At 42.9% G+C, this 8,299-nt stretch overlaps 1 protein-coding gene across 1 annotated transcript in view; it reads right to left on the reverse strand.

Annotated features, from left to right (window-relative positions):
• LOC102204494 (probable ribonuclease ZC3H12C) overlaps positions 1-7,709 on the reverse strand; it is a 20,801-nt gene extending 13,092 nt beyond the window's left edge. The window contains exon 1 of the mRNA XM_005730887.2: positions 7,534-7,709. The gene's annotated coding sequence lies outside the window, so the exon portion shown is untranslated. The remainder of the gene's footprint in view (positions 1-7,533) is intronic.
• Positions 7,710-8,299: the final 590 nt, after the last annotated feature.

The following is an 8,299-nucleotide window of genomic DNA, read 5'->3' on the forward strand; positions in this document are numbered from 1 at the left end:
TGGCACAATGCTGTCCTCACAGAAGTGGATATAGGAGGTGACAGTGTCCGTAAACTCATTCAAGCTGTTAGAAGCAGCCTTCATTGTGTCCAATGGTTCTAATAAACAACTGAACAGCTATAAAAGGTCTCCTGGTCTTCGTCATATTATTGTGCAAAGTAGTGTTTGCCTCAGTGTAAAATTGATATGACACAACAGATAAATACCATCCTATTTTATACAGTTTTCAGGTATCAGACAATGTTCTCCGTACTGAAAGCTTTCTGGTTACTGCTCGACTGTAATCCAAGTTCTACTAAACAATCACATCTGGTAGTTCTTGTGGCCATTTGGAAACAATGACCAGTGATCAGAATTCAGAACACAGATATCCACCACCTACACCAGTAGCCCTGAATCACTGGCTCCCCAGAGGATAAGCCAGCAGGCCAGCTGATGGGCTCCCATACTGCATATAGTGCGACAGCTAATAAATAAAGCTCCACCTGGTAGTTTCAGCTGCTCCCTTATTTACCAAGCTGTCATCACACCGAATGGGTGGATCCACGTGTTTGATTTTACAGCGGATGCCCTTGCACCTATCCGGGCTTGGGACCGGCACACTACCAGTACACTAGCTTGTGATGGGTTTGCTGACCGATATCAGGTCAATACAGATCTATCTGCTGATATTTTTTAATATACATAGATGCAGTAATTACACGTAAAAAGGAAAAATTATGGCATTATTGGATATTAATTTTGCAGAAAAGCCAGTAACTCACAAGATTTACTCAGTGGTCATGATATTCTGCTACATGCGCTGCAGACAGATCTGAGGTAGAGACAGCACCGCTCTGTTGGACAAACTATGTGATGACAGAATTTCTGAACTATTTCAAAATTATATTTCAGGAAAAAAATATATATATATATCAGTGCATAGTGGATAACACTTTGTTGTCTTCCTACTTGAGCCTGGTTTTGATGGAGGTTTCTTCCTGTTAAAAGGGAGTTCTTCCTTCCCACTGTCGCCGAGTGCTTGCTCATAGGCAGTCATTTGACTTTTTTCTCTTTATAACTGTAGCGCCTTAAGGCAACTGTTGTTGAGGTTTGACACCATATAAATAAAATTAAGTAGAACATGTAATTGAATGCTGATACATCTGAGGCCAGTCAAAACTGCCTGTTAATATCAATTGACTGACATGTTGGTTTGGATCTGCTAATAATCTTCATTAGTAGTTACTGTGATTATATCTATGATTAATCAATTGAGCAATTTGCCTACAGGTTGAAAGAAAACCATGGCGAATAAGGTCTGAAAAAAAACTGCTTTGTCACAGTCCAAGATTACATATTTAAAACATTTTGTAAGAAAAATCAGTCCAAGGCCCAAAGATATTAACTGCTGAGATAACTTAAAGTAAGCACATATTTACATAAAACACTGGGGGTGACTGTAAAAATGTGGCAGACTCTGGATCTTTTAGTTCTGTTAAGTTTCTTTGCTTTCACAACGTCTTTACCCTCATTTGATCTTTTTCACAATCTGGATAAATCTAATCATAATCCCGTAGTTTGAGCTGCTTAACATCAAAAACCTGAACAGTCACGATGAAAGCCTGTAAGTCTTTTCATAGCTAAGGTTTTAAAAGTCTTCTTGTGTGGCAGAGCTCTGCAGACGAATGCATGTGAAATCGGGTCCAGCTTTAACGGCCCAAAGACATCGTGGCATCTCCAAACCTCCAGCGTGAGCGAGTGCATCTTTCAAACATCAGCTTACACACACACACACACACACACACACCACTGCTGGCTTTGATAGAAGCAGTAATGAATATGTAACACAGTCCTTTGTGCAAGTGTGAAAGGCGGTCTGAGAGGGGGCACAGGACTACAGGGGGTGGGGGGTAGACCCCTGTGTCTGCAGCACAGTGCAAAAGTTACTGTAAAAAGTGTGCATGCATTAGTGCATCTAGGTGGTGCACTAGACTTTACCCACCAGCAACAAGGCAACAGATGTCTGCTGAGCGCGGTATCTGCAATGGGTATCCCCCACCCATTGCACAAAACAGACACACACACACTCTTTCTCTCTCTAAGGGCAGCACCTTATAGAAAACTTTCTGAAAACTTTTGTTTTATCCACTAATGTGACACTAATATATATTTTTAACCAGCATCACAGGAAGCCCATCCCTCCTGCATCAAGTTTCATATCAACACACATCACACAAATCTGAACAACTGCAGTGACGGCAGAAGTGAGCAAAGTTTAGGCAGGTGCTACAGCACTAAAAATTCTTATCCTGCACACCAAGAATCTTTTTAAAAATACTCTTGTGGTAAAAAGTCACTAATGGGTTCTGCAAGTTGCATCCATTTTCAGCAATATTTCACAAGCAACAAGGAAAGTAGGCTCCATCTTTTCCTCTTTAATCTGAATTTGCCCTTGTGAATTATAAATGACTCGAACCTTTCTGAAAACTTAAAGGAGTCTAGGTTACTCCCTGTATGCCAGCATCAGTTTTTTTGATGATCCTGCAGCGCAGCGGAAGCCTAGTGAGGCTCGAGAGGAGCAACCTGTCATACAAAAGCCAATATTTCTATTTTATAGCAAGCAGAAGATAAATTTCAGTATAAAAGTCAGGTTATAATAGAGAGGAGGGAACTCCATCACACTCACCAGACCAATAAAGTGCAACAAACAATGAAGAGAGGAAATGTGATTAGCTCATTTCAACATCTTTAAATCCTTGAAAAGCCGATTAAAAAACGCTGCAGGTGAAACTGAGAAAGAACCAATCCCAAAGTTCGAACAGCAACAACATCCAAGATCGATTTCTTCTTTCTTCTAGAGCATCCAGCTCCAGCCTCACGCCTCTGTCCTCACTGTCCGACTGTCTTCCAGAGCTGTGTGTGCTTTTTTCCCCCCCTCTGCAGAAGCAGGCAAGTTGGACAATGAGTGGCAGAACAGATGGACCCAACAATGTCAGCCATTCCCTCGTTTAGAGTGGCTGCTTCTAACCAATCGGAGGAGCAGCAGCCCTACAATGAGGTGCAGAGGCAAGAGGCGGGGGAGGAGGGGAGTGGCTGTGGGCAGATGTCTGCAACACCCAGTTTCCCCAAGGCACGCGTACTCGACGTGCACCGGCACACACACACGCACGCCAACTCACACACTCCACGGCCTGAAAGGGCTTCCCCTGTGTGGCCGATGAATCAACGAGGGGTGGGAGGCTGAACAATGGAGCTACACAATGGGAGGCTGGGGAGGGCAGCTGCAGTGTGAGGCCTGGTGCTATTACGGCCCCGGGCAGCAATGGAGAACACCTGGCTACAGAGCGCCACAGTCACTCTCCTCTCTTTGTCTCGAGCTGTGGGGAGGGTGGCGGTGGTGGTGACAGGAGGGGTTTCAACTGAAAGAAAAGCTGAAGGCTGGCTGAAAGACTGCTGTGGCCTTTAAGAGAGTGCAAGAGGAAAGAGAAGAGTGTGGCTGCGCTGAAAGAGAAAAAAAGACAAGTGTGTGGGGGGCGAGAGACATCAAAAAGTTTTATGTCCCAGTGAGTATGAGGAGGGGACCTGCTCAGCATTGTTGTGGCACACTTAAGGCCGATGACTCAGGAGCACAAATCTTTGCCTTTTTGTCTTTTATATGATTATGTAGCACGTGTAGAGGATCCCGTTTGTTAAAGAAAAGCAACATACTTCAACACCCAAAATGAGACAAGAACTTGCCTACGTTTTCTTGTACACTGGTATAAATGTATTTCAATTTCAGTTATATAGCATCAAATTCAACAATTCAATCAACAGTTGCTTCAAGCCACTTTATATTGTAAGGTAAAGACCCTACATTTAAATACTGAACAACAAAAAAAAGCTTATCTCATACACGCCCATCCCGAAATAACGTTAGCCAAACAAACTCATCTCAACCGAAAAACCATCCAACGCTGGATAAACTTAACTTGAAAAAGCTGCTACTTAATACACACTAATAGTAGTAAATAAGACAGAAACCTCCATGTATCTACAAATCTTAAATTAACGAATTAAATTTTTTTTTTAAACCAAATCAATGGCTACCTTTAATTGTTTTAAATTTTTAAAAAAAGGAAATATTGACAAAGTTTAACTTTGTGAGAAAAAGTGATAAATCGCAATAAAGTTTATCAATATCGCAAAAAATCCCAATAATATTGTATCAGTGTCTGATGAGTCCCACCTCTATCAAACAGGCAGAATGAAGAGCAGAGAACAATACACTGTAGTCTAGTACCATGCACTTGAATATGGATACCCAGCTGACCAAAGTGACACACAGACTGGACAGAGGTGAAAGTAGCAGATGCTTATAACAACAGTGTAAATTAATATGCCAAATATGCCAAAGATGAACATGGTGCAGCTTAATATGTGAGCTGTTTATCTAGGACACTTTTTTTTTAAAAATTGAATCAAATGACTCTTCATCCGAGCCAAGTAGCGCAACTCAAATCCCACAGCTGATCCCTGTGTATTAAAATGATGAAATAAAAGTAAGGTGGACACACACAGTTGCTCCTTCACCTCCAAATCCGAAGCTTTTGTCTCCATTTTCTGCAGACTCTATAGCAACTGCATGTTTTTGTTGCTCCTCAGGGACTCTTGACATTGTCTAACTGCACATAATCAGGTACTGCTGTAACATGAGTGCTGCATGGCACCAAAGCAAGCCAGGGGAGGAAAAAAAAAAAAAATCAAACGTCTCAGTGTCACTATTGATCTTTTTTTTTGTCCCCTCTGGTCACCAACACAGAGTACTGACAGCAAAATAAATAAATAAATAACACTGTCGATATGTAATACCGTGGGAGGTGACAAGGCATGTCCACTAGTCATGTCAACCTAATAGAGACAGCCAGTGGTTTGGGTTTCACAGAAACTTTTAAGTATTTTTCTTAAAACGACTTACAACGGCCAAGACCGAGCATAAATGATTAAATAAATTACTCCACGAGACAAATGTTAAATATGAAATGAAAATACGGTTGTGATTTATGTGACTGAAAAAAAATACTGATATTCTGCAGCACAAAATTTATGTGACACTAATGACTCATATTAGTGATTAAGAAGAGGGCCAATGTTTAAAAAAAAAAATGTTGTTAAAACAGCACTTGGGGGGATAGATTAGGGAGCAGGTGAACATTCATTATCCAAATTCAGTTTAGCAGCAGGTGTAGTGGGGTGTTCCCAATATGCAAGGAAAGACTGACCCAGGAAACCTGAGGGACGTGGGTGATCCCTGCCATCTGAAAAGCTACTGCAGCACTAGTTTTTGAATAAGATAGGAAGAGTCAGAACAGTGCACCTGGATCATTTATGGGAAAACAGGAATTCTAGCATTCATGAGAAGGCCGTCGCTTGGGTGAGCTGCCAAAACAACTTCCAGGACTTAAAGGATGTGCTACTCACATGTTGCCTCCTGACAGGACACCTTTATAGGTCTTAGTGGTTAAGAATTGTTTTGCTAGCTTAATGGGAACTTACATAAAGCCTGCCTGGTTTTATTCAAGATCTGTGCTCCAAAACAGCAAATATTTCACACTTTTGCATCAAAAATAACAAAATCAACTGCACTTTACAATCAAAGTAGTTGTATAATTGGCTATAATTGGTACGCTGGTATAAAATTAATACGTAATCATTGCAGGTTTAATTGAATTATTTGCAGTGTTCACTTTGGATTCTTCGTAGGGGCCAACACAGCACTCGGGCTAATGAGCAGCCAAGCTGCAGCAGCCACACCCGTGGAAACTGAGTACGATCCAGAGGACAACGCATCTGCCAACGGAAAAATTAATTTAAAGAGATAAGGCTGAAATATCCAGCTGCATTTATCTTGGCAGCAACAAGTAGCAGCATGTATTTAGAGGCAACAGAAAGCGGAGTGGTGTCGGTGTGTGTGCTCAGCCAATTTGCCAACTAAAATAAGTGTTCCCCCAGCTTTAGTGGGCTCAACAAGAAAACAAATGCCTGATTAAATAAGAATATGCTCCTAGTCAGCTCTCAGAGTCAGACGAGGGTGCTGAGGAGAGATGCATACAACAGCTGACCGACTGCACAGCTCCCAAATGCTCTAACAGAGACAGGAGGAGCTCTCTGTGGGGGCCATCTGTCCTTACAAACAGGTGTGCACTGCTCCCAACAACTGCAGCAGCAGCAGGACGAACGCTGAGAACCCAGCACAACAGAGCTGAGCTGCAGCGGGAGGCTTCTTCCTGTGCCAGAAATTAATTCTTGCCGGGTTTGGTCCAACCTGCTCTAGTCTTACTTCCTTATTGATAAGACTTGCAAACTATCGGGCGACGAGTCAGGGACTATTTTAATAACCACTTTAGTCATGAAAAAGTAAAATGCCTCTGGCTTTGCATGAGACACATCCCACATTTGACTGAGGTGCAATAAACAAAGTTCTCAAAACAAGCAGAAATCCAGCGATGTTCAATTCACTGTCACTTAAAAACAATAAAAAGTTAGCGATTAATCTTCTATCGTGTTTGGAAAAATGACAAATAGGGAGAAAGAAGGTGCAGTGCATCACTGTGGTCCACTTTTCCTATCCAACCGAGGTTCAGGCAACAGAAGGAGACCTTTTGCTCCTTGTAACCTCTTTCTGACCTCTGCACATCCACTCAGCACTGCCAGCACCACCAGCAGTACAGAGTAAGTTCAGGATATCATGGCAAAAATCATCACCTGTGTGTGTGTGTGTGTGTGTGTGTGTGTGTGTTTCAAATGAATACCACAGAAAAGTGAACAGAGGAAGTCTTTGTGGAGTCAGAGGGCCAAACATCACTGCTGAAGCTGCAATATTTTCCAAAAAGCAGCTAATTACCTTTCCTCTTAAACTGTGACATGTGTAGCAGCATGCACGAGGATGCTATTTGATACAGAATAGCCTTTAAACGTGACAGGGACACACTTTGAGTTTGGAAACAGGGGTGATGGTCAGAAGAAAGCAAAGTGGGCTCACTAAATAAAAGCCCCACGGGGTGTGGACAGACAGCTGTTGGGCTCGTGCCTACACCACGCCCCCCACCCCCATCCCCATCCAAAGGCTCAAAGCCTGGACTGCTACTGGTCCGACCCCTTCGCTGAACCACTATAACCAGTGTTCAGCACAGCTGTCAGTTTGCGGAGACAGGTGGGAGGGAGAGACAAGAGCGCCTCTTCTCCCTCCTGAATTCCCCAGAGAGCAGACTTGTGCTTCACTCAGGCCTTCTTCACCCCAAAACTGCCTTAATGCTCATTTCAAAAACACGCATCAGCTCCATTTTCAGCCTAAAAGGCGCGAAACCCCACAGCAGCACCCATCCCGTTGTCAGCCTGTTGAAGAGGATACAGTCAACAAACTATATTATGGATGTTTGGGAGCGCGCATGGGGCGTGCACGGTCACCGCAAACCAACACCGTCACGACCTCCCTGCAGCTCTCACCCACACCAACCTGCGGCTGCTCCGGCTAACGAGTCCGCCCTGAGGACGCTGTTGGCGGGTTCTCACCTGGTCAGAGCCGCCGCTGGAGCCGCACGACAAGCTTGGCGTTAAAACGCGCCCATCTTCATCACATACTGGCGACGCAAAACATCCGGCCGGACTGCAGCGTGACCCAGCCAAACTGCGTCAGGCTGAAGAGAGCAACGACGCGCCTTCCGCTCTACCGCTCTTTCAAAATAAAAGTAAACCAACCAACCGCCTGTTCGAGGGGAAGAAAGACAAGCAGAATTTCTTATACCAACACTTGTGTACTTTTCTTCTGTCTTATGTTTGTCTGGTATAAGATATAACAACAAACCCTACGGTTTGTTAGCAACTAACTTACCTCAAGACCCTCAACATAGCATACATTTCAAACTGAAAACCAGCCGCGTTTGAAGATTTTAACCTCTCTTAACGTAAAATAAAATCATACAATTAATAAAAACAATAATCATGATAATTTTAGGCTAAACAGGAAACTGTACCAAAAGTGTTGAGGCTCGCTTTACTAAAATTATTGCGCCATCTTGCGGTGAACGTGTATTATTAGCAAGTCCTATTTTCCTCCCTTCAAACATTATATGCGTTTAAAATCTGCTTGATAACATGTACTTTTTTAAAAATTCTGCGAAGTGCAAAATGCAGCGTTTTAAGTAGAAAATAATAAGGTGCAAGTACTTTAGTAAAGTACTCGAGTAAATCTGGAACCCCAGTTCCAAAAAGCTATCAGGCTGTGTGAAATGTGGATAAAAAGAAAATGCACCTTTTGGAAACCCCACGAGTCCGTATT

This window comes from Pundamilia nyererei, unplaced genomic scaffold (genome assembly GCF_000239375.1).
Source record: "Pundamilia nyererei isolate P.nyererei 1_Seehausen unplaced genomic scaffold, PunNye1.0 scaffold00040, whole genome shotgun sequence".
Taxonomy (NCBI): Eukaryota; Metazoa; Chordata; class Actinopteri; order Cichliformes; family Cichlidae; genus Pundamilia; species Pundamilia nyererei.